We start from the raw sequence: 26,331 nt of genomic DNA, 5'->3' as shown, positions 1-26,331 counted from the left end.
CTGCGTGGTAAGCAAGGACTTCATGCCTAAGAGCAGCAAGATGATCTTAATGGCTCGTGTCTGTGAGTTATGATTGCCTGATGCTCCCGGCATCTCTCGGGCCCGCCCGTCAAGCAGAGCGGATGTTTCTGTCAGCCAGACGGGCACCCTTGCTCTGAACCACGCTGGAAAAACACTGACAAATCACTGTTCCTTAGGGTCCTCTTCCTCGAGACAATGCACAGACCACCCCCCTTTAGTTAACACATTTGTTTCCCAGACAAGGCACATTGTGATCGATTATATTTCACAATTGGTTAGGTTTCACAATCACAGATGCTAAACTCCATTATGCGTGGATTCTTCTTACTAGTTTTTCTCTCAGAGGACAACCAAGTTCTGAAAAAAAAAAAAGAGAAAAAATCAAAACACTACTCTGACCTATGGGTTGATTATACCTTATTCTCAGGCCTGTCACTGCTTTTGGCCCCCAGGTAAGCTGTGACTCCCCGTCCCAGGAAAAGGTCTCATTTGTGTCCTCACAGTGTGAATGTACTAGCACTGGTTGGAAGTGGAGAGCAATGGGATGGGGTCGAAACCGTGCCTGGAGTGAACAGGCAGATGCTGATTCCAGTGCAAAAGAATGAACTGTAATTAAAAATATATAAATGGGGCTTCCCTGGTGGCGCAGTGGTTAAGAATCTGCCTGCCAATGCAGGGGACACGGGTTCGAGCCCTGGTCTGGGAAGATCCCACATGCCACGGAGCAACTAAGCCCGTGAGCCACAACTACTGAGCCTGCGTGTCTGGAGCCTGTGCTCCGCAACGGGAGAGGCCGCGACAGTGAAAGGCCCGCACACCGCGATGAAGAGTGGCCCCGGCTCGCCGCAACTAGAGAAAGCCCTCGCACAGAAACGAAGATCCAACACAGCCATAAATAAATAAATAAATAAATAAATAAATAAATAAATAAATAAATAAATTTATTTAAAAAAAAAAAATATATATATATATAAATGACTCCACTTAAGCAAGTCTGATTTAATCTTGGCTGCTCATGAAGGCCATTGATCATCTGCCTAGCTTAGAGATTTTCTATGCATAGGACAAGACCCCCTTACCAATGGCAGAATTTTCCAATACCACTGCTAAGAGTAATATTTAAATTTACTGAGCATCTTCTATATCCTAGATGCTGTGTCAAGCTGTTGCATGCATGTATTTGTTATCCATTTCTGTGTAACAAATTATCCAAGGACTTAGCATCTTAAAACAAAACACGTTTATTGTCTCACAGTTTCTGTGGGTCCAGGCACAATTTAGCTGGGTCCACTAGCTCTCATAAGCCCGCAGTCTCATCTCAAGCCTCGACTGGATGGACCTACTTCCAAGCTCACTCACGTGCTTGTCATCAAGACTTACTTCTTCTTGAGCTGTTGGACCCCATTCCTCCTGGAGCTCTCACAACTGGGATCTCCACAGTTCTTTACCACGTGGACCTCTCCATAAAGCATCTCATAACATGGCAGCTTGCTTCATCAGAGCAAGCAAGTGAGAGGGCAAGAGAGAGCACTAGCAAGATGGAAGTCACAGCCTTTTATAATCGAATCATGGAAGTGAGGTCCTATCACTTTGCCATACTCTATTGGTTAGAGTCATGTCACTAGGTCCACACACGCTCAAAAGGAGGGGATACACAAGGGCGAACACCCAGAGGCAGGGACAATTGGGAGCTCTGTCAGAAGCACATGATCTCTTAAAGACATGGTCTCAATACATGATCTCCTATGGTAACCCTATGAGATAGATGCTATTGTTATTCTCTGCATTTCACAGATGGCAGAAGCTGAAACTCAGAAAGGTTAAGTAAGTTGTCCAAAGTTATACAGCTCATTGATGGTGGAAGCAGAATTCAAACACAAATATATTTCTATAACCAGTCACTGGGATTCAGCCTGGTCAGGGAGGTTTCTGGAGTGAAGTGATTTGCTTATAGTGGTCCCAAGATCCTACCCTCCAAAAAGACCAGCCGTTCTATCATTGGGTAAAGTTGGTTGCCTCTAATTTGAAGGGAACACAAATATTAGTGGCTATAGCATCAAGACCAAGATCTGAACCTTTCCCATCCTAGGCTTTTTACCCCAGGTTTGCTGCAGAGATAGCTCGTGCTCTTTCACCCCAGCTTTGTCAGCACAAGGCAGCACCTCAGTTTTGGTCACTGCCTGGTTTCCCTAGCCTGTCATTATAGCTTGTGATTGTTTATCAGTTTATTGTCCTTGGCAACCTGCCCAATGACCTGACTTAGCTCAATAATATTTCATAAATGTTTATTAAACACTATTCCGTGCCAAGTATTGAGTGACGCAGAGAAAAATCAGCCACTGTGCAATGCATATCCTCAAGAAGTTCACAGAATCTCTTGAATCTAGCACTGCACTGTTCAGGACAGTAGCTACTGGCCACATATGGCAACTGAGCACTTGAGTTGTGATTAGTCTAAAATAAGATGTGCTGTTACTATAAAGTAACAGTGGGTTTCAAATACTTATATGAAAAAAATAAAAATAGCTCATTAATAATTTGTATATTGATTAAATGTTAGAAGATACTTGGAGTATATTGAATTAAATAGAACATACTATTGAAATTAACTTCACTTCTTTTTACCTTTTTAATGTGGCCATAAGAAAATTAAAAATTGCATATGCGGCTCACTTTTGTGGCTTGTGTTCTGTTTCCATCGGGCAGTGCTGGTCTAGAGACAGCAAGCCAGATGATAATAACTACCACACATGTAGCATGCTCTACGCATGGTCTACACTGGACACACATCATTTCATTCAATCCTCATAATAAACTCACGCAGTGGGTATCATTTTCCCTTTTACAGCTAAGGCGGTGACCCACAGGACTGAAGCAACTTGCCCGAAGTCTCACGGTAAGTGAGTGAGCAAAGTCCCCGAGAGAGATGAATACATACATATCTGTACCATTGGTGATGGGGGCTCTAAGGGCAGAACAGGACCAGGTGGGGGCGCCCAAGAGAAAGCACTCACTCCACCTTGGAAGGCCAAGGAGACCCTCCAGATGGAGATGAGCTCTTAGGCTGAGTGAGCCTGGAATAAAGACATCCACGTAACCAACAAGCAGAAGGGGCTTCCCGAGCAGAGCAAGAGCGGGTGTGAAGTCGCAGAAGCATGAAACTGCATGGAGTGTTCAGGGAATGGCAGGGGAGGAGACGGCTTGAGCTCCGGGAGCAAGCAGGGGGAGATAAGTCGGGCGAGATAAGCAGGAGATTTGCAGGGAGAGAGGCCTGCACGCCACGCACAGGAGTTTGGACTTCATCCTGTGGGTCGGCAGTCTCAACTCTGGCCACACACTGGAAGCACGTTTTAAAGATAACCAATGCTCTCCTGGGTCCAGAAGGAGAGTTCAAACAAGTGGTTCCCTGTTGCCTCTTAATCTCACCCCATTCTTCACCCTGCCTCTGACTTATACTTCCCTGTACTATCCCTGGACAGTCTACACACTCTTCCTGTTTCCTGGCCTACATGCTTTTCTCCACCCCATTTGTTGTTTTTGCCCCTTTAGCCTTTTACTCATATTCCACACCGGGCCTGGAATGCACTCTTCCAGCCCTCTCTACTCCTGGGGAAATCCTGTCCCTCCCTCAGGCCCATGTGAAATGACACGACTTTGGAGGAACTCTGTAGGATTCTCTCCCAGCTGGACAGACCCTGTGCCTCCTTTCAACCCCCCAGGGGCTGTGAACCTCTCTTCCAGTTCTCATCTTTCCGGCCTTCTGTTACCGTTCTCCCAGGCTTGTCTGGTCCCTGCTACTAGAATAAAAGCTCACAAAAGCAGGGACCACCTGAGACTCCCTTTTGTCTCCCTTTCAGACCCGAGCACTGTTACTCACTCTGTAACCATCATGATGGTTTTCCCCCCTAAATGTATTTGAACACCCCGGCTGCTTTTTCCAGACTAAGGAAGATGAGGTGGCCCTGCTGTGAACTGCACCACCACCCAGCTATTCCATTTTGTTGCTATCTTAGATGCCAGAAGAAGAATGGGGTTTTCATGTCACTGGAAAGGATGTCATTTGTTGAATCAGCCAAAGGGCAAATAGGCAACACACAACTCTACAGAGAAAACATGTTTGATTGGGAGGGTGCAAAATCCTATAGTCCTTTGCAGAGCCTCCAAAACAGAGTTCTGAGAATGGATTTCAGCTTTGCCTGGATATCTTGGCCCATGGGGTAGTTAGGTTGGGGCCTGGATCAGGCTGGAGCTCTCGACCCTAACGTGCAGTACAAATATCATTTTCTATGTATTCACAACAATAAAGGGCTGAAATGCCCTGCTTTAGGGATGTCAAATTCCTAGACCCCTAAGGTCTAGTGTCTTGAGAGTTTGATCCTATAAAGGCTTAGACTGTCATAGGGATGAGCACCAAATAAAGAGATTTGTAAACGAAACGAGAGAGGATAAAAAGGAGGAGTTGAGATGGGAATGGGCTGGTTGAAAATTGTGATGAAAGGTTGTGCTGGATTGGGACTTGGTGGCATGGATGAGAGGGGATGAGCGTGGAGGCAGGTCCAGCATGAATTGTGCCAAGAACAGGGGGCGATGGGTTAGAGAGAGAGTGGATGGGATTCGTGTGTTGTGAGAACAGGGTGGATGGGTTAGGGAAGCCAGGCTCTTTCCAAAAGCCCATGTGGCTTCCTCGGTGTTTCCTCTCCTCCATCCTCCCAGCATCCATCTGTGGCCAAGCACAAATGAGCCTTATTCCAGGTCAATGTTCAAACAACGTGACAAAATCAGTCCTGCCCGGTTGACTCTGTTTAAGGCCATGTTTGTGATGGATCCAGCTCTGGAAAAGCCCATTTATCATGAAGAGTCAGTGCTTCATGGCCTACTCTCTATTTTTTTTTTTTTTTTTTTTTTTGCTTTATTTCCCAGCACTAAATATGACTCCAGGCTCCCTCTACTTTTAAATGCCCAATGTCCTGTTATATTTCCACATACTGAGTTTGTCCCTGCTCTCTCAGCCTTCCTAGGCTGCAAGGAGCCACATGGCTCTTTTCGTCAGTTCTTTTTTTGTTCCTGTTACCATGGGCCCTTCTGCCTTCCCATCTCCCTCTCTCAGCAGCTCAATGTCCTTTCCAATTTAAGCTGAAATCAGACTCCTTCTCCCTTGCCTTTGCTTCCCCACCTCCAGTGGCCTCTCTTGTCATTTATTATTTAATTCAATCACCTTATTATATATGCACAGGAACCATTTCTGAATATGGCTGCTATGAAAAAAATTAGGATCCAAACCAGAAGCAAACTCACCTCTTTTCTCAACCTTCCTCCTAATTCCACTGTCATTCTGCACCAGCCCTGGGCCAAGGCCCCCAGAGGGGCCAACCAGTGAGCATGGATCTGGCAGATAAACCCTCAAGCCCAATTAACAACTATTCAGATTGGACACAATGGAAAATTTCCAGACGGCTACTTACAGATACCCTTCAGTTTATGTAAGCGATGTCTTCCTGAAAGTGGTTATTTGAATGAAATTTCATACATAATTCCAAATATAATAAGGTAAGTGGAAAGCACACAGGATGATTGGTTCAGGGGCCCAGGTTCTATTCTTTAGTTAATGTTCATCATTATATTACTCCTGGACCTTTAACCTCTCTAAACCTCAGCTTCCCTATCTGTAAAACAAGGGAGTTAGACCAAGGTTCCTCAAGTTTCCATCAGTGTGAAAATTCTAACGATCATGTCTACCCAGTGATCCACATGATTCAACTGGAGATCCATTCCTATAATTAAAATTCAGCTCACTCGGAATCAATAGGTAGCAAGGAGCACTCGCTATGCTGCTGTTCCTCATGGGAAGGGACTTTAGATTAACCTGGTGAACCCCTCCCACTGTATAGATGAAGAAGCCGGAGCCCAGAGAGGAGAAGCAGCTAACCCAAGGTCACACAGCAAGTGAGGGGCAGAGTCAGACAAGAAGTTAGAACTCTTAGCTCCTTGTATGGTGATTTCAGCATGACTGCAAATATTTTGACCCTCTTTCCCTTGAGAGGTGGGTCTATGTCCCCTACTCTTCATCTGGGTGGGTCCTTGATGCATAGGGCGTATAGAAGTGATGCTATGCGACTTCCAAGGCGAGGGCAAAAAAGGCCATGCAGTTTCTGCCTCACCCTCAGAGACCATCTACTTGCTCTTAGAGCCCTGAGCCTCCAATCCAACAATCCTGAGAACTCCACGCTGAAGAGGCCACATGGAGACATTAGCCAGCCCAGCCCAGCTGCCAGACGTATGAGTGAAGAAACTAGATTCGAAGTGGTCCAGCCCCCCCAGTTGAAGGTACCCCCCACCATTCAAGTCCTCACCTGAGGCTCCAGACACCATGGAGCAAAGAAGAGCCTCTCCCTGCCCTCTTCTGACTCCTGGCCCACAGAATCCAAGAGCACAATAAACCAGCGGTATTTCATACCCTTAAGTTTTGGGGTGGTTTTTTTACATAGCCATAGGTAACTCCAAGAATCAGTCGCCTCTCACACGGGCTAATAAGTGAGCTTAGGGCTTCCTGCCCCTGAGTGGCCAATGCCAGGAGTTTGGGAGTTCGGGACTCACAGCACACTTGCTGCAGGTGGAGAGAGGTAGCCCCCGCCACCTCACCCTCCCCACCCCCTATCCTGCCTCCAGTGCAGTCACTCGCATGGGCTTTCACCCCACTCCCCAGGCCAAGATCTCGTCTGTCCTCCAGGAGTCCTTGTTTATATCGTGAATGTCAGACTGAGCACACCGCATAGTGATTTATTGATGTCTCTTCACTAGACTGGGAGCTCTACAGGGCACGGCTGCGTTCTGTGCATTTCTCCAGCCAGTGCCTCGCAAATACTGGGCACGAAATCAATGTGTGTGGAGTGAAACTGGAGAAGACCACGTGATCAGTCACGCTCGGGACCTCCTCCGCCTCGTCCTCCTCCAGGGAGGGCATGGTCGTTTCCTCTCCGGGCCGGCTCCATCTGCTTCACATCGGCCCAGGAGCAGAAACGGGGAAATGCCTTGCGCTGCAGCAGAGGACAAAGAGAACTCAGCCAGCTGGGACTGGGACCAGGGGAGACGTTCCGGAGAGCCAGACGCGTATTTTGTCAGTTGTCGCCTTTAGGAACGTACACGTCCTGAAACCCCGGTTAATTTTCATGTTCAAACATTGGTTTAACATAGCTGGCTCTGGGAGAGATACTGTCCTTCAGCAGGTTCTGCTGTAAACTTTGCAACTCCAAGGTCTGATTCAGTGGCGAGCTGGAAAAGTTCCTGGTTGCTAAGAGACCAGAGAACAAATTACCAGCTCACAAAAGACCCAGCTAAGGCCGGTAAGACAAAACAAAACAAAGTAGGACATAGACCTCCTCAAATCAAAAATAAGGTAAATATACTGGCTGGGGAAATGTCTGATTAGAAAAGACAATTATAAATATTCTTAATGCTGAAATGTAACCATGCACTGTCGGTAGTTACGCTCTTTGTGTTTTGTCACTTGAAGGAAACAGCAGGGGAGCCCCTTTCCAGTCCTGAAATTCTGAATCTTTGTGTCAGAGGGAAAAACAAACACTCCCAGTTGATAAGGAGGCAAAGAAAAACATGAGTAAGGCTGGCTTTTTCATGAGCTCTCCCCACTAGGTGGGTGAACGGGCTGCCTGTGGCCATGGTCCAGAAACATCTCTGCAAGAAAACAAAACCTTCCCCCCCAGGAGAGCTTTCTGGTCACTGCTGGTGAAGGGTCCCAGAGCCACGACACAGGCTGGCCCCTCGGGCGTAGGACAGACACTTGGGGATTCAATCTGGGAGTACATCCAGGGTGAGCGTTAGATGGCACTGGCCCAAAGAACAGTGACGAAACACCAAACGGGTCCCAGGTATTTATTTCCTTAAGGTGCTTTTACAGCTATGATTTTTAGTCATTGCTTTTCTGACCAGATGATTTAATAAAATATTAGAATTCTTGGTAATGATGATGAAGAGCAAAAAGCATGCTAATCTCTCTCAGTGAACCACGTCTATAGTGGAAATTCAGCTCCTCAGACAGAAAGACTTCCTAAGACCCCACTGCTCTGCTGGACAAACAGTAGGAAAATCCCATAAGTGGAAATTACCAGCCTCTTGAGAGAGGAGTTTGAAAATCTTAGGTGACCTCAGAGGAGTCACAGTCATCTAGGTTTTGGAGCTCAGAGAAGACATAAAGTGGGCCAAAAAGGTAGGGGATCAGGGAGATAGAAATTAGGAGAAATTTAAGCCAGCCAGTAAATGTATGTCAGGGAGCTCTGGAGAGATATGGCTAATAGCTGTGTGACCAAACAGTTTCTACTTATCAATACTTGTTGGACGACAAAAGGATTTCAGAATATGATGGATCCAACAAGCACGAAATAATCTTTACGGAGAAAAAATACAATTCCCCACGTGGCAGCCTCCTTCAGATCTTTTCTGACAATCTTTTTTGTCAGATTTCAAACGGCATGCAACTGCTGTTTTAGGCAGAATTGGTAGCCTCCCATGAAAGACTGTATTATTGTCCCAAATACTCAGTGCCCCTCCCGGTGGGAGAAATATACACCTCCACTCTGTTGTACATAGACGTGACCATATGACTTTTAGCCCAGGAAATGTGAGCAGCAGTCCCACGTGTCAATTTTGGGTAAGTTTTAAGAACTAACATGTGGCCTTCTGGTTTTGCTTTCCCCTGCTATCATGATGACCATTAATATTCTAGAAAGTGCCTTATCCAACAGCCATGGTCCCCAAGAGGAGAAAACATGGAACAGAGCTGCAACTGGATTGCAGTGGACATGTAGTACTGGTGAGAAATAAGGCTCCATCGTAAGCCGCAGAGTTGTGGTTATTTGTGCTGTGATTCCAGCAAAACCTAGTCTGTCTGACTAATGCGTCTCCCATGGGACTAAGATGTGGCAGAGTCTTCCTTACCCAGACTTTCTCACTACAGGGACACAGTCTTACCAGGAGGAGAAAGTCATTGGGAATTCCCCAGTGGTCCAGTGGTTAAGACTAAGCTTTCATTGCCGAGGGCGTGGGTTTGATGCCTGGTCGAGGAACTAAGATCCCGCAAGCTGCGTGGTGTGGCCAAAAAAATAAAGTCATTACGCTCCTGACAGCCCACTTAGAGTTCAGACATGGTAACCAGCTGATTCTCTTTTCTAGGGAATCAGGGCTGGAAGCTCTGAGATCCTGCTGCTTAGTGTGTTTCAGAAACACACTGTGCCCAGACAATGGCACAGTGTCTGGAGCCGAGCGGGAAGAACATGAACTTCATGTCTCAAAATGGCAGATTGGAGCAGGCTCACTAGTTCCAGTTTAACCCAAAACTAAATGAAACAACAAAATTAGACTTTCTTGTTTGTCTACCTTTAGGAATCTAGAGGTTCCTGATTTTAAAAAAAAAAAAAAAAAAAAAACGTCTGGCTCCCAAAGACATAGGAAATAACAAAAGGTTTTATTGAAGAAACTTGCATTCTTCCCCCAAAGCCTCTTCATCCCTCCATAGCCCACAACATCCCACTCATCAGGGCTGCTCTCCTTGCCCAAGCTCTCTCTTCTCTCTCTTTCCCCAGAACTCCAACCTATGTCTCAAACTCCCAGCATCTATTTTCCCAACTCCTTTCTTGTCATTCTCTTCCATGTAATACTACATTCACATTCTTCCCATCCTCCTCACCCATCGTCCCAATCAGCAGGTGAGGTCGCGGGAACTGGGCTGGTCCAACATACATCCCCCTTTAGAGGGCACCAGAGAGGAAAAGCTCTGAACTCTTCTAGAATTTTGCTCCTAACAAACTTGGTAGGCACAGCAAAATGGGGAAAACCAGGTAGGAAATTTTCCTTAATAGCAGCAGAGAGGGAGTGATGAGAGACGCTTCCTGAGAAACTGTGGAAAGGCAGGGTCTGGAGCAATCCCTAACCCCGGGAGCAGCCGTGGCCACAGCTCTTTATCTGGTTCCTGTGGCCACTGGAGAGGGCTGTCCCGAGCCAGGGGTTGGCCTTGGCCTTGTTATGGTTATGCCTTGGCAAGCAGGTCCTGGGAAGGGGGCCCAGCCAAAGAGGAAGTTTGAACGCTTAGTGGGGTGTTGAATGGGAATTCTCCCACACTAGGAATTTCTGCTAACACCCCAGCGAGGAGTTAGCAGAAGGCAAAATTGCTCCCACATTCTAAAGAGGAAGTGATCTGAACATACCTGAAGGGTTTATTCAAAGGTGCATCATGCAGCCCTGTCACCTCCACCTCCAGCACCCCAAGAAAAGTTGAGGAGTGTAGAGAGAGTCCCCTGAACTAAGGGCATTTCTAAGAGTAGGGAGTCGTCAGCCTAATAGTGAGAAAGGCTGGGATGTTTCCCCATCCCTCCCCTCCCCACGAGGCTTCTGCCAGCCTTCAGGAGAGGAAAGGGGGTCCAGGAGAACAGCTCGGAAGCTGGGAGGCCTTCAAAGCAGAGAGAGTGAGTCCAACACCAAGGTGGTTGCTGGCTGAGCCACAGAAACCAGTAGACTGACACAGTGTTCCCACTGGACAGGACTTGGGGGGCATCCTTGTCCTTGCCCTCCAGGCTCTGGAGCAGGGAGGCTGGCAGCTGCTTTTTGCCCAGAGAGCTATGAAGGGCTGGGGGTGGGAGGCTGGCCAGAGTGGCCTGCGGTGGCAGAGATGCAGAGAGGACAGGGGGGCAGCTCTCCTCTGATCATTTGTTGTGACACCTGGGCCACGTGGCCTCTGCAGAATGTATCCCTCCTCCAGGAGTGTGATGAGTCCTCCACCCAAAGGGGAAGTCCAGAAGGTGGGAAGCAGGGTGGTAAAAAGCAGACTATCCTCCCTCTCCAAGGCAGGTCCCCAGCTCAGGCACGAGCTGAAGGATGAGGAGGGGAGAAGCCTTGAGTTGGGTGTGAGATTGAAGTTTTTATTTAGCCTGGGCTGAAACTTTCAATGCCTGAAAGAAAGTTGAAACAGCCAAAATAAGGCTAGTTATTATAACTGAAGGTGGCCAAAAAGCTGTAGCCTCTGCCTGAGACTATATCAAGGGATGAGAAGGGAACTGCAACAGAAAGCTTGAAAACAGGAGGTGGGGAAGAAAAACAAACAAACAAAAAAATGAAGCCATTTCCTAATTGTACTGCATTGAGTCAAATTGGTAAAAAACAAAAAAAAAAACAAAAAACAAAAAACAAAAAAAACACCACCAGGAGGGGAAATGCACCTAAGAGAGAAATGTACACCTTGAGCAATTATTATTGAGGAGAACTGCCCTAGGACATGCCATACTCCATCCCATTAGAGCATGCATTCTCCGGGAGAGTAGAACGACCCCCCCAAGGGGGTGAAAATTGGCTCTTAGAAGGGGAGACCAAAAAAACTTAGATATTTAAAAGTTTTATGATTCTCCAAAGGTCAATTCTACCCAGCAAAATACTATTACTTAGTATTTAATTTGTGTAGGGTGGGGAGAAATTAACTGAAATAGGGTGAAACTGTTTCCTTAGTGGAGCAATAATGAGGAAAAGTTTTTGAAACATTGAATTTGAGAGATAGACCTCATCGCACCCCAATTCAGAGTTGGTGCTTAGACATTTTTCTGACCCCAAGTAGAACTGCTTTCACTGAATTTGCTTTAATACCCTGACTTTTGAGGTCTTCATCCCCTGCTTCATAAGGTGTTCTTTTCGTAAGCACCCAGAGGAGAACTTTCTTTCAGGTCTCATTATAAAGAAAAGCAGTGCTTCTACTGGATAAATGGTTTATATGTCTTTTATGTACACTAAAAAATCTCAAATTAGATCAAGTTTCCCCGTTTGCTTCAGCCACAAGGGAGCTCAGGGGACGTCTTGTAACATCTACAGAACTGGGTGATATGCATGTTTCAGACTTCGTCTTAACTGTGCTGTTAGTATTTTTCTACTTTTAATTCTGCCTCAATTCTATCAGCTATGTTTTAACTCTTTTCCACTTCACGTAATTTTATAATCCCCCTGAAATCCTTTGTGGAATAAGTGGGGTATAAATATAGAAAGAGGAATACTTTTTCCGTCTTCTTCCAAAGTGTTTTCTCCACCCACTGGCATTTTTTTCTTAACTCAAGGTAGAACTGATGTATTCCAGTAAGTTTTATTTTCATCCTAGTTTTCCAGGATATCAAGATCCTCTTGAAAACTGATTCTGTGACCTGATGCATTTTCCAGCCCTCTCAGCTTTGTGTTTTCCACAGTGTCAAGAAGCACACCTTCTATGTTTTCGTCCAAGTCATTGATAACAATGTTGAGTGGACAGAGCTAACGCAGATCCCTGTGGTATGCCACTGGAGTCACCTTTTTCCTTTGATATGGTCGAATCAGTGGATAGTCCATCACATTCCTGACATCTGTCCACTGGAATAGCCAAGAGACTTGATCAAATGCCTCTCTGGACTCCAAAGAATCTCTGCCCACATCATTCCTCAGACCTGTCACTCTTAATGCCTTCCCACAAAAGGAAATAGATGGGTACTGAACGCCAGGAACTCAACTCTCCTGCAGCTGTGCTATTGCCACCTATGCCTTAGGAATTTGACATTGTATCCCAAAAGCGAGAAGCCTAGGCTGCCAGCAGCACCAGTAAAACAGTGCCCCACCCAGAGCTTTGTATTTGTTTCTGAGTGGAAGTCTCGTGTCGGTTCTCCTGACTGGTGCAGCCTGAGTCACATGCCTGGCCCCAGCTACAAGGGATGCTAAATATCCCAGTTATCCGGGTTCTGCCTTGGGAATTCCAGCAAGCATTAGAACAGTATTCGATAGGTGCCATGTGGTCAGACAACATGACAAATGTCCCTGGAGCCCGAATAGTGGAGCATAGCTGTCGCACAGAGCCCAGGCTCCACCCTGCACATCTCAGGCTCTGCTCCAAGCTCCCAGAAGAGGGAACCTGATTGGCTAAACCTGGCCGACCTTGGATGGGTGCTCTCCCCAGGCTCGGCTAGTCCAGCCAGGGCTGTGGGGTCAGGCAGTGTGTGAAGGCGCTCAGCGCCCCACCCGCGTCCCCTCAGAACCCTTGTCCAGCTCCTGGCATTCAGCCACCTGAGTCAGCCAGCACCTGAGTCTCTGACAGGGGCTGATCTCAAGCTGCCTCACGCCTGGAATTCACATCCTCCTGGGGCATCCCTTCATCGCTGTGACAATATGAGGATTAAACATACTGCTGCCTCCTTCCCAATAAAGACAACTCCAAAGTGAGAGCTACACTGTCCAAAGTTACCCTTGGGACTTGCTGTATACTGCCTTCTCTTCCCCGTCCACTTCCCCACACCCTTACTGATTTTTCCTGGGGACACTTCCTGACACTTTTACACAAACCCTCATCTCAGGATCTGCTTCTGGGGAACCCAGACTGAGACAGACAAACATGGCTGTCCACAGTGGTAAGTCAGGCATCACTAAAGAAGGAGCAGTGAGAAAACCTCAAAGCATCTACCTTCCCCCTGGTTTGACCCTTTCCAGACCATCCTGGTCCTGTTCTTTTTTTTTTTTTTTTTTTTTTTTTTGGTCCATGCTGCACAGTTTGCAGGATCTTAGTTCCCCACCAGGGATTGAACCTGCACCCTCGGCAGTGAAAGCACGGAGTCCTAACCACTGGACCGCCAGGGAATTCCCCCATCCTGGTCCTAAACGTGGGGATATAACCTCCAAATTTCTTCCCCAGCCCTGCCCTAGTCCAGGAGCAGAGCTGGAACTCAAAACCAACTCTCTTGAAGGAACACACACACCTTCTCATAACCCTGAGGTGAGAACATCCCAGCCCACGTGCTATGACTTCCAGAATCCACTCTTTTCCACTTTTTGAATGTCAAGAGCACGTATGCCCATCTCTTGTCTTTGAGCACAAATCTCCTCCTCTGTAATTTATCAAAGATTAACGACAGTGGCTCTGAAATTGCTTGTCAAGTCCCTCCAGGACGGCAGGACATAATTCACCAGGCTCAGAGCCCCAAGTTCATCACAGCTGCTGTGGCTGGCTTTCCAGCCTCCTCACCTGTCCTTGACTTCAATCCCCTCTTTGCAATGCTTTTCCCACCCTTTCCGATTGGAAGACCTCTTTCCCCCCCCTGGAGAAAGAGGAGGTAAAATAGTAATTAAGCAGCACTGCCTTCACTTTGTCTTCAGCCCCAAACATTAAATCATTTTCTCTAAGCAATGCCTGCCCTTAATCTTTGCATGCTCAACAGAGATAAATAGGATTCTTCGTAGAGTTCATAACTCTTAGCTCATTCAAGGCATCAGACTTCCCACCTTGGTTCTTACAGATGGGGATGCACTGCTGGATTCAGCCCTCCCCCTGTGTCATCAGGGGACCCTGTGGGCCCTTTGACACAAACCTAACCTCCATGGCCACTTCTGAATCCCAGGCCACCTGTTTTGGGGCCCAGCCTGCTGCTTCTTTTGCTGACAGCTGTTCCTCCTTCTTTATTCCTTGTCATCTCCCTCCTTAAGAGCCTGACTAAAAAGTTCTCAGTCATCTTCCTTGGCCCATACTTCCAATCTTTTTGCTTTTTTTTTTTTTTTTCAGCTGCTATAGTGAGTGTAGTAGTGTCTTATCATGGTTTTTTTAATTTTATTTTATTTATTTATTTTTATTTATTTATTTATGGCTGTGTTGGGTCTTCATTTCTGTGCGAAGGCTTTCTCTAGTTGCGGCAAGCGGGGGCCACTCTTCATCACGGTGCGCGGGCCTCTCACTATCGCGGCCTCTCTTGTTGCGGAGCACAGGCTGCAGACACGCAGGCTCAGTAGTTGTGGCTCACGGGCCTAGTTGCTCCGCGGCATGTGGGATCTTCCCAGACCAGGGCTCAAACCCATGTCCCCTGCATTGGCAGGCAGATTCTCAACCACTGCGCCACCAGGGAAGCCCAATCTTTTTGCTTTTATTCCTGAGGGCAGAGCTCATGAAATTGCCCCCTTCCATCACTTTGAGAGGAGACCCATGTGACCTGCCCTCAGGAAGCACTCACTTCCTGCAAGGTTGGGCCCCAGGCAATTGTCTTTAGGGGCCTCTGAATGTTTGAGACTCTCTAGCCCGAGTGACCCCCTGGTTCCCAGCTTCTGCCTTATGTGTTCCTCCATTTCCTACTACTATTTTTCCTTCCATTTTTGTACTATTCTCTTTTAACCTAGACCCTAAGAGATTCACCTAGTTCTTTAGCTAAAGTCCCCTTTTCCTCTTCAGCTGGATCATTACTATTTTAAAACAACAATGCCAGGAAGAGTAAATGAGAATCTAATGAAAATAGTTATCTGCAGGAAGTGGGTAGAAATGTAGCGGAAGTGGTAAGGATGAGACTTCGCCGCATTTACACTTCTTTATGTATTTTTGAGTTTTCAATTATTTAAATGTTTTACATGTTTCAAAAATAAAATGAAAAATCAACAACTAACTCTATATTAAGTCATATAGGAACAAAACATAATTCAAGTAATTTTGGACACAGTATTCTGACTATACATCCTTAGTGGGATATATTCTAAAGAGAAAAAGAACTACACAGGAGCCTCAAACCTAGGCTGATTTGGTAGGTTTGTTGTTAGTAGTATTTCTGTGGTAGTAATTCTAAAATGACTTTGTGTGTATTTCAGAATAGAGAAAATTAGTGAAGAAATATATTGATATTGCTGAGAAGCAGGTTCTCACTGTGAGAGAAAGGAAACATCAATATGGAATGCAGGAAGGGGAGGAAGAACCTGTGGTGTTGGATTTGATTGGAAATATCAAAGTCAATTCAAGATTTGTTTTAGAAAAAAAAGAGTATTTCCTAGCACTGAAAAGGCCTAGAAATAACAATACCCCCAACAATAATGAGCATACCAAGTCCCCAGATCTTGGTTTTTAAATACCATTCTCCATTAAAAGGAACCAGGCAGGGCTCCTTGGAGAAATGACTAATTCAATTCTGCAGCAGAGTACAAGGTGAGCCTAGAATATCAGGTTATAGTAAAAATCAAGAAAGTGCTTAAATTCTAATTTAAGACATGTCACAGGAACACAGGAACCAATCTGAAAGGGGCTCCCATTGGCCAAATTTGGGACAATTTGAGCTTTAATAGTTGTAATGAATTATGACACACTGAATTTTTTTTAAATCCTTCAGTTCATGGTGATATTCAAAAGAGTGGAGAAACTCTACAGAAGAAAGTCTGTTAATGAAGTAGAAGGAATAATCAAATTAGGAAAATTACCATTTACCCTATCACAGTGTACTAATCTACTCCACTAACGGTCATCAGTGTACTATCTTACAACTGGGTAAGAGGTTGGTAGGATATTCAGACAATCCAAGTACAAGCCCCTCAGATTAATTATTAATTAGAAAGGTACAATGGAGAAATATGATGGACACCACTTGACCAAAGGATCATCTAAGCATGACTAAGAGCAGAACCAACTGACATGAAACGGCCCCCAATGTGCTACGGTGGGAAGCACACCCCATCCTTGCAGTGTTCTTACCCAAGTTTTCACCTGAATTCAATCAGAGGAAAGAGAGAGACCCATACTGAGGGACACTCCACAATAGAAGTTACGTGGATTCTTCATAAATGTCAATGTCAAGAAGGACCAGAAAGTTGGAGGAAACTATTCTCTATTCAAGAATAATAAAAAACCACGATCCTTGTTTTGGCGGGAAAAGGCTATAGAGGACACTCTGGGGACAGTAGGGGAAACATGAATATGGATGATATATTAAATAATGTTATATCAATATTACATTTCTTGGGTGTAATATGGTATTGTGGTTTAGAGTATCTTTAGGAGACATGCTGAAGTATTTAAGAGGAAGTATTATGATGTCTACAACTTATACTCAAACGATTTAGATTTTTTTCAGTACATATATAGGAAGTATATATGTAGATATATGTATATAAAAATCTATGTGCAGATAAGCGAAAGGTACTAAATGTTCATTGTACCCTTCTTTCAACTTATCTACAGATTTGAAGTTTTTGAAAATTACAAGTTGAAGTAGGGGTTGCCTGAGTCCCACCTCAAACCGTTTAAATCACAATCTCTAGTTCTGCAGAAGCTTTTACTGTGCGACCATGGTTGAGGACCTGCTGACCTACATGATTCATGATAGCATCTTTCACCCCCCACCATCTGCCCTCAGCCTCCAAGGACTCTAGAAATAAGGTCACAGGGGCATCTTAAGGACCTTAAAGGTCACAGGGGCATCTCAGTCTCCAGCTAGCCTCTGCAGCTCTGACTTAGAAGCCCAGTCAGAGGAGGAGAGAGTGAGGAAGTAGAACTTCCTTCAACTTTGTTGAAGTTTCCACTTAACACAGGAACCCTGACCACTTTTAGGTCCTTCTGGTTCCCTCTAGCAGGATGGCCTCTCCCGTCTAGGGCCCCCTCCCCAGCACCTCTGCCCTCTGAGGCACTGGCTCACCCTGCCCTTCAGCTCTGCCTTTGAGAACCCCTAGGCCAGAGGCCGTGTCTTCCTACGCTGTGCTCCCATGGCCTCCAGCAAGGGCTTTGCCTCCTGGTTACAGCTTCAGCCAACATCTGCCAGGTGGGCTCACTCACACTGCGTCCCCCACAGTCACCCTCAGTGCGAGAGATGATAAAGCACATGATCTCAAAGAAAGGATTTCCCTTTGCCAAGAAAAGCCCAGAGGCAGAAGATCAAAGAAGAAAAGAGAGGAAGGGGGAAGGAAGACGGTCTTTCACAGAGAGCAGGGTCACATTCGCTCACACTGGGCCTTTCTAGGTGCAGGCGCTGCAGTCGTGCTGCACCCACCGTATCTCACGAAATCCACCCAACAGCCCAGCCTCATGAGGCAGGTGCTACTGTTGTCCTGATTTTATGCCATGAAATATGAGGCCCAGAAAGGTTGATTAACTTGTCCAGTATCACACAGCTTGAACCCTAGTAATCTGGGACCAAAGCCCACGGTCTTAACCACTGTGCTGTACCTTACTGGTTACATGGGGGCTCGAAGGAAAGGGCAGGGAAGCAAGAGCTGATATTTATCAAGCACCTCCAAAGATGTTATCTTGTTGAATTCTCTCTGCAGCCGCATGAAGTAGATCTTATCTTCTCCTCTAGACGAAGCTCAGCAAATGGACTCTGAGATAAAGTGATTCTGTTCCACCATGTTGTCCAAGGCTAAAAGGCGCACCATCTGCATTGTGTTCTGTGTAAATGGCACCCAGAGTCTGTTGAGACCCAGACACCCCTCCAGAGTTATGCAATATAGGACCCGGAGTGACGTGCCCAGGTTATACTGCCAGGACGTGATGGCCCCAGGATTTGAAACCGGAGACTCTCAGACCAGAGCCCCTTTCCACTGCACTGCCTCCCCGGGAAAGCCCTGCTGCCCCTCAGCCTCCAAGGAGGCCAGACATCTCCTGGCAAGAAACAGAGCCTCCCTTTGTGCAAGGAAAACAGTGCACGCCCCCCCGGGTGGTGTCAGCGGCCCGAGCTCTTCTACACAGATCTCCGCTACAGAGGCAGAGGCTTCCTGAACTAACACCTGACTGTGTCAGTAGCCCCTCAGCCAAGCTTCTCACAGTGGCAGCTGCTCAGTGTGATTTAAGAGGACAGAAAACACACACACACACACACACACACACACACACACAATCACAAAACGACCTCTCCCCACCCCACTGGCTCATCTCAGCACCTGAAATTCCCCAGGCTTAGGTCCAGTGGAGACCTATGTAGTTGTTATTATTTGTATCAATATAAACATGGCCCCTCTGGGAAGCTGGGGGCTGAGACAAAGAAGAGATCAATTGTGCTGGGGAAGGGAGAGGGAGGTGGGAAGCTGAGTCTTGCCAGAGAAGAGGCAGCCTTGGGGAGGGTGGGGTGTCTCTTGAAAAGATGGAAACTAAGCATGAAGGAGGGGAGGATTCAGGAAGGTCATCCTCTGTTCTCCTGAGTTGTGCTTTGGTGCAGTGATTGAGAGTGAAATCAAACAACCAGGGCTCAAACCCCAGCGGTGTCATTGCTAACTATGTGGTCTTGGGAAATGTACTCAATCCCATTATCTCCATTTAGTTATCCTTAAAACAGGGATAATGACAGTACCGTCTCGCAATGTTATCTGGAGGCTTCAACGAGGTAATCCATGTAAGGTGTTTAACACAGTTCCCAGCCCTGAATTAAGGCACAGTAAATGTTTAATATTATTATTAATATTTAAATTAAGCCTGTAGCCTACCTCCACCACCAGCGTCTCTAGCCGTGAGCTTCCTTTGGAGTTGGCCAAGGGTCTTAGGGTTCACTGATGCTCTGGGTGTGAATCGCTTGTAAACTGCAACTGCAGAAAAATAAGAAGAAATTTCTATAAATTGATTGTGAAAAGGTCTCAAGATCCATTGTCAAGTGAAAAAAAAAGCGGAGTATGGAAGAGTATGGGAAAAGCGAGAAAAGGTAATATACTCCCATATCTAGTTAATATGCTTAGAATAACTCTGGAAGAAAACTCGAGAAATGGTAATATTTTCTCTGAGGAAGCAAACCAAGGGTCCAAAAGACAAGAGAGTCACTGAGTTCCCTTTTATACATTTTGAATTTTAAACTGTTAAAAATATATAGACTTTTGCTTAAGAGCACTGCACTTGGAGTCAGACAGACCTGCATTCAAAACCCAAATCCACTGGTTGTGTGACGTTGGGCAGGTCGCTTCGATCTCTGAGCCTTGGATTCCCCATGTGTAAAGCAAGGGTGAGAATAATACCTACATGGCAGAGTTATTGTTAGCACTCACTGAGAATGTGTTAAAAAATAAAAATAAAAAAAGCAGTGTGGAAGTGGCTACAACAAAGACGGCTTTCGATCATGTACAGTGAATCTGAATGTATTTCTTCCTATGTGCCTAGGAGAGCATTGCAGGTGAGGTTAGGGACAGGAGACGGAATAAAAGGGATGTAAAAGTAGGAAGTGTCTCTCCTACAAGTAGTGGAGGATGGCAGGTCCCTTCACGCATGTGTCCTGTTCACTGTACCATGGTTTGCAGTGGGCCGTTCCCAACACCAGTCATTGGATCCTCACTAAGGGTCCTGTGACATAAACAAGACAGAGACGCATAGCACCATTTCACAGATGTCACTATCCAAGGAAGCTGCATAAGGAGTTTCACGTTATTAATCAAGCAGACATGGAGGGAGAGGCAGCCTGTCAAGGTGGAGAGTGCATCGGTTCTGGGGAGAAAACAGAAAAAGCTCTGGCTGGTCATTGAATCATGCTGAGCTTCAGTTTCTGCGTCCACAGAATGGAGATCATCCCAATACCTATTCTGCAGGATGTTAAATGAATTAGAGCTTTAAGCACCATGACAAGGACGTAGTAGGGGTTCAATCAATGGAAGCTACCATTATTTGTGTGGGATTATTATTTGGGAGGTTAGTGTTCATGGGCGCCCGAAATGTGCCTGAACAACTCAAAGAATCTTTGCCTTCAAAGAGCTCACAGTCTAATGAGAGTGAGAGAGAGAGAGAGAGATCCATATGGGTATAGTAATCTCTCTCCAACCAAGTTCCCCTTAAATAAAATCCTAGTTTGCACATGTGTATTTCTATATGTGATGTCTCAGAAGTGCAATGGAAGTTGCTCTCATTGGCCCTGATTTAAAAATCAGGAGGTGAGGGTAAGGAGGGGGAAAAGGTGGTAAGGCAGATGCAAAGCAGAGGAGAGGTTTTGCAAAGATACTTGGAAAGATAAAGGAAGATGGGGAAGAGTCAAACAGGGCTTCTGAGGAGCTTCCCTTATGGGGCATCTGTGAGGAGGGGATAGAGTGGGATGTGTGACAGTGAGGCTGATGCCAGGGACCCTGGCATAGTGTTGTCACAGGCAAGAGTCTTAAGGAGGGGATTTGAGAAGTGTAGCCCCAGTGGGCTGAGTACGTCACATGCATCTTTTTTTTTTTTTGTCTTATGAACTGAATTATTCTAGAAGCTGAGTCAACAGCCCTGAGTCATAAAGTCAAAAGACACTGACAACGGGATACTGATAATAGAAGAACATATACATGTGCTCTACTGGGAATGATCTCATTTCATCTTTAAGACGATCCAGAGAGCAGGTACTATTTTTATCATCCCCATTCTACAGATGGGGAAACAGGCTCAGGAAGATTGAGTTACCACCCCTGCCCGAGGTCCCACAGCTGCCCAGTGGAGAAGCCAGGATTCGAAATCACGTCTGTCTGTTGACAAAACTCCTGCTATTCCTCACTGCATTGTAGGTTTTTAAAACACTTGTTGCTGCTATGAAGCAAAAGGTATTTAGATATGGCAGTGGTGGTCTAGGAATCTATACATGTGATAAACTAGCAGAGAATTATGCTCAAAGACATACCCAGAAAATGCGTGCTTGCAAAAACTGGTGAAATCTAGGTAAGGTCTGTTATCTGATACATCTGTGGATTGTACTGTGCCAATGTTAGTTTTCTAATTTTAATGATGCCCGATAATTAGTAACATGCCACCATTGGGAGGAGTGGGTGATGACTTTATTGGAGTTTTCTGGACTCTTTATGCAACTTCTGATATGTCTATAATTTGTTAAAAGTGAAAATCTAAAAAAATATGTATACATATATAGAAACATCCTCTTGAAAATATAGGGCCAGGGGTCGGGGTGGGTAAATTCTGAATAACTCCAAGCAAGTAAAAAACAGCCCAAGAATATTAAGAGTGCAGTACTGGCCCTCATTCTAAACACAAGTATAAAACATGATAGCTTCCCCTTTACTTAGCAGACTCTTTTATTTTAGGGTAATTTTATTTTAGGGTAACCCAAGTTTTCCAGTCTTACCTGTCTACACAGGGACTCACAATTACATACGTTGCCCATGTTTCACCAGTTTTTGCCCCTACTTACTATTCCAGAGCTTCTACCCCAAGCCAAATCTCACCCGGTTATTGCTGGGAACCTCTGGAGGTTCTCCCACGAGCCCACCGGTCTTCCACTGTCTTCTGCAGCTCACTCCCATCCCACCTGCAGCTGTGCCTCATTGCAGCCCCTCTAGCAGGCATGGAGGTCACCAGGGCCTGGGTTCAAGAAGCTAACTCCTGATATCAGCAAACCCAACTAAGTTCACTGGACTCCCCTGGCCTGAAGCCTCTCAATGTTCCATGTGGTATGAGGGCAGATGCCACTCCAGGCCACACTTGGTCACCTGGGCACTAGCGCAGGGCAGCCCAGGTCCAACAGAGCCCTTGTGAAAACCGCTCCTGAATTCTCCACTCAGAGACTCAGAGATGAATGCAAAGTTCTGAAACCCAAATAGCATCATAGGCAGAGCTAACATTTACTATGTTCCAGGCCCCATGCCAAGCATTTCATGTGGCTAAACACATCTAATTCTGACAGATAGGTAGGCTGCCGTAACAAAGAGATCCAACAATAACCCAGTGGCTTAAAAAAGTTAGAAGTTTATTTCTCTTTCACGTAACATCTGAGGGAGTCTTCCTGGCCAGTGGGATGTTCTACTTCAGGCAGAGAGTCAGAGACCCTGGCTCTTTCCGTCTTGTTTCTCTGCCATCCCTCAAGACATGGTCCTCATCCTCTCAGTGGAAGCTGGCTCATTGCCAGGTCTGTCTGCAGCCAGTGGGGAGGAGAAAGGGGGTGCGGAGGAGGCATGGTGATGGCCCTAAGGCACCGGGCCTGGGAGAGTCTCATGCCCCATCCCACTCACATTCTGCTGGCCTCACCTAACCACAGGGAGGCTGGGAAATGTGTGCCCAGTGCAATTCTTTGACAGTGAAGAAGAGGGAAACGTGTTCTGAGAGACAGCTGTCAGCCTCCACTCAGTTACGTTCAGAGATGCTCATACAGATAAATGTTCACTCTAGGTAACAGCTATCCAATCTGACGAACTAATTTTAGCCATCGAGGTAGAGCTGGGTCCCCTTCAGATAAAATGTGTGTTTTGCATGTTTTACTAACAGGGATCTAATGCAGATGCAAGACTTAACCCAGAAGCATAGCTCTAACGGGGGTGGGGATTTGGGCAGCCCTTTTTGAGCAGCATTATAATCCAGGTTTTAGAATGAGGAGGCTTGGGCTTGAGTCCAGGGCCTTCACTTAGGAAAAATCACTAAACCTCTCAGCCTTCAGTTCTCTGTAGAAGACAATCCAGGAAGACAATGGATGTCACATGGCCTATTAGGCTGAGAGTTGCTGTCACATGTCTGGGATTATTTTTGGTCTGAGGGGACCTGTGCATTCTACCACCAAAGCTGCCTTTGGAAACCCTGTCCAAGGTCTGGGCTTCAGATGAGTAAATTTCCAAAGGTGAGCCTGGAGGAGCATGGCAGGAACATCTCTGCCTCTATGTGGGTGTGTGGGTGTGTGGGTGTGTTTGTGCAGGCGCGCATGTGAGCTGCTTCAGCCAGCTGGACAACTAGTCATTTATCCACATGGATGGCTTGATTTTTGAGTGAGTTAACAAGTGCTTATTGAACACAGTTTCCTGAAAGCCTGCAGTAAATTGGATGCTATACAGGAACCCTAGAAATTTTTACAACCCCGCATTCTTCAAATATTGGAATAGTACGAAAGATAGCTGAGGAGGAAGGGGAAGAAAGAGCAAACACTACAGAAGGGAGAGCCTTCTTGTTTCCAAGCGCCAGTGAGTGTGTTCACAGTGAGACGAACCAATCCATTGTGCAAGTTACTAAAATATGTAATCTGTCTAGATGAAGCTGATACTCGTTACAACAGCTCACGTTTGGTGAGGGCTTATTGAGTGCCAGGCACAAAGCTAAGTGTTTTCTATATGCTATCTCATTTAACCCTGAAAACCCTACAGACTGGCACTATTACTGTGGCACTGCTGTTAGTCCCATTTCACAGATGAGGAAATGGAATCAGATAGATGTTAATCAACTCACTCAAGGTCACACAGCTAGTAAACAGCAGAGTCAGGCCATATTTCCAGTCTTCCAAGACTTGGCCTCAAGGGAATGGAACCACATTATGCTTTGATAAAAATCTAATAACATTAAAAGTTCATTAAGGGAGAAAAACAAAGGCTGAAGTAAAAAGGTCACCTGATCTTCTCCCCAGGATGGAATGTACCTTAGTCATATCTGACCAGCTTGGCCCAGAAAGAAGAGGGTAGTCATCAGCAGAAAGGACAGCACAGACACACAAAGAAGGAGAGTTTCCAGAAATTGAAACTTCCCAAGGGCTCAGGTTGTGTGCACTGAAAGTGGTCCGCTTCTGCCACCTAGCCACAGATGGCCTCTTCAGCCAGAGCTCAAGAGCCCCAACTTTGGGGAAGCCCCGTGGATGGGCACAAGCAAGATGTGAAGGTTTTCCTGGTAGATCTCCAAGATGACCAATGCCACTGGGTCCCCTTCTCTGTCACACACTCTCCTTATGTTTTTCTGGGATTCCCAGGGGCAGGATGGCCAGTTCCTCCCTGGATCAAGTGTTAGACTCTTCCCTATTCCCATCTCTACTCTCTACCCAACTAAGGAATTTTCTACAATCCCATCTTCACCCACTTCAGCATTTCATAAATATTAGTCTAATTTTTGGAGTGCATCTTTCCTAGTTTATTTGGAAAACAAATCTATTCCCACCTGAGGGTCGATAGCTAGTATAAAGCATATTCCTGTCCTCAGGCTAATGTCTTTATTACATGACACTAACCAGCTAGTATTGATGATAGTTTTTGCTGGCCAGGAGCCATAACATCTCTACCAATAAGAAACTAGCATAGATTAGAACAAAGCCAGTGTGAGAAAGATTACCTGAAGATAAGGAAATAAATGAGGGATTCTAAGCACATAATAAATAGTCAAAAATGTGCTGAGCAGATGAATAAACATACCTGTGTAAGGCTTTAAAAAGGATGAATAAGGATGACAGTACTCATAAAAGAATATTCCCAGGCTTTTGAATTTCAAAGACCAATAAATTTATTTGTTTTGTTTTTTAAATTGGGAAGAGGAAAATAAACATAGGATCACTACCTTTTTATTTTGACAAGTAAGGGCATTTTAATAAAACTATCATCTCCATTACTATTCTTTCATAAGCTAATAGGCCCTTTGACACCAGCAAAGAAGAAAGGGTATGATCACAGAACAAAGGACAGTCTTTCCAGAGAAAGACTCATGGGCACATTGGATAGGGGTCTTAGCTGTTGTACATGACAGATTCTCCCTCGAGCTAGTTTAAGCAGACAGCAATATATTATGGACTCTAGATAGTTCACAGAATCATTGGAAAGGTTAAAGGAATAGACTCTAAGTAGGACTTCCAGTATTGAGTCCCCAAACCACACCACAGAACCACGCCACTGAGAAAGCTGTCATGTCAGGAAGGTGTAGCCACAGCTGCCGGTTCCTGGACCGCTTCAATCCACTCCTCAAAACAGGCACCAGCCTCTTGCCCTGTTCAACTCCCCCCATTATTCAATGCCAAGTCAAAGTCCGACCTGAGTTCAGCTGATTGGCAGAACCTAAACACATCTAGATCCCCATCTGCCAGGGAGCCTGGGAAATGTAGGTTTAGTTTTCAGCCTCTGCAGTACAGGAAGGCAAGTGGGGCTGGAGAAGGCACTGAGTAAATCAGTTCACTACTGCTGGCGACCTTTTGCTGTGTGCTCATGAAACGTGTCCAAGCCTGATCCTGGATTGTGCAGGGATCAGAGGGATGCCCTGAGGGATGTGTGCAGTTGTGCTTTATTGAGAAGATTCTGCAAGTCAGGGAATAAGGCCAACACCTGCTGAGGGCATGACTATTTTCGTGAAGAGAGTTTGCTCCCTGGAACCACAGCATTAACCACACCTTGGCTATAGTGGACATCTATCATATTCACAGCTGTCCATCACCTTTTGAGTAGTTTTTTCCATATTTGGGGATATCTGCAGGTAATGAGTCCCATCCTCCCAGTATTAAAGTCAGAATTCAAATTTCCAGACTCCTTTGCAGCTAGGATTCACCATGTGATCTAGGCTCTGACTCTCTGATGTTCTCTCCCTCCACTTGAGGTTTGATTCAGAAATGGGTAGTATGAAAAGGTGGGCAGTGCCTGGAGCTTCCATTTCGGCCGACATGGATGACAGCAGAGGCCTCAGCTTTCAGAGGTGGTGGTGAGGTCTGGTTCCCAACTCAGAAGTGACAGAGGTGGTGGCAGGAGGGGCTGCAGTAAAGTTGAGGTCCTGCTCTCCAGAGCCTGGTAGCAGCAGCCACAGTAATACCAGTTTCCCCCCTTGGGCTGATGCTACCACCCAGTTTAGGGCATCATTCTGGAAACTTTACCTCAGTCCTGTTTCTCAGCCCTCCAAATGATTCTTTA

At 45.9% G+C, this 26,331-nt stretch overlaps 1 long non-coding RNA gene across 1 annotated transcript; it reads right to left on the bottom strand.

The window, feature by feature from the left end:
- Positions 1-295: 295 nt before the first annotated feature.
- On the bottom strand, positions 296-22,005 carry LOC132375279 (uncharacterized). The gene is made up of 3 exons (XR_009505982.1): positions 21,931-22,005; positions 19,234-19,332; positions 296-378 (listed from the first exon to the last, which is right to left on the bottom strand). It is a non-coding gene; the product is annotated as an uncharacterized LOC132375279 (long non-coding RNA).
- Between the last annotated feature and the right edge of the window lie 4,326 nt (positions 22,006-26,331).

Source organism: Balaenoptera ricei, chromosome 11, assembly GCF_028023285.1.
Source record: "Balaenoptera ricei isolate mBalRic1 chromosome 11, mBalRic1.hap2, whole genome shotgun sequence".
Classification (NCBI taxonomy): Eukaryota; Metazoa; Chordata; class Mammalia; order Artiodactyla; family Balaenopteridae; genus Balaenoptera; species Balaenoptera ricei.
This window is presented reverse-complemented; position numbering and strand designations above follow the sequence as displayed.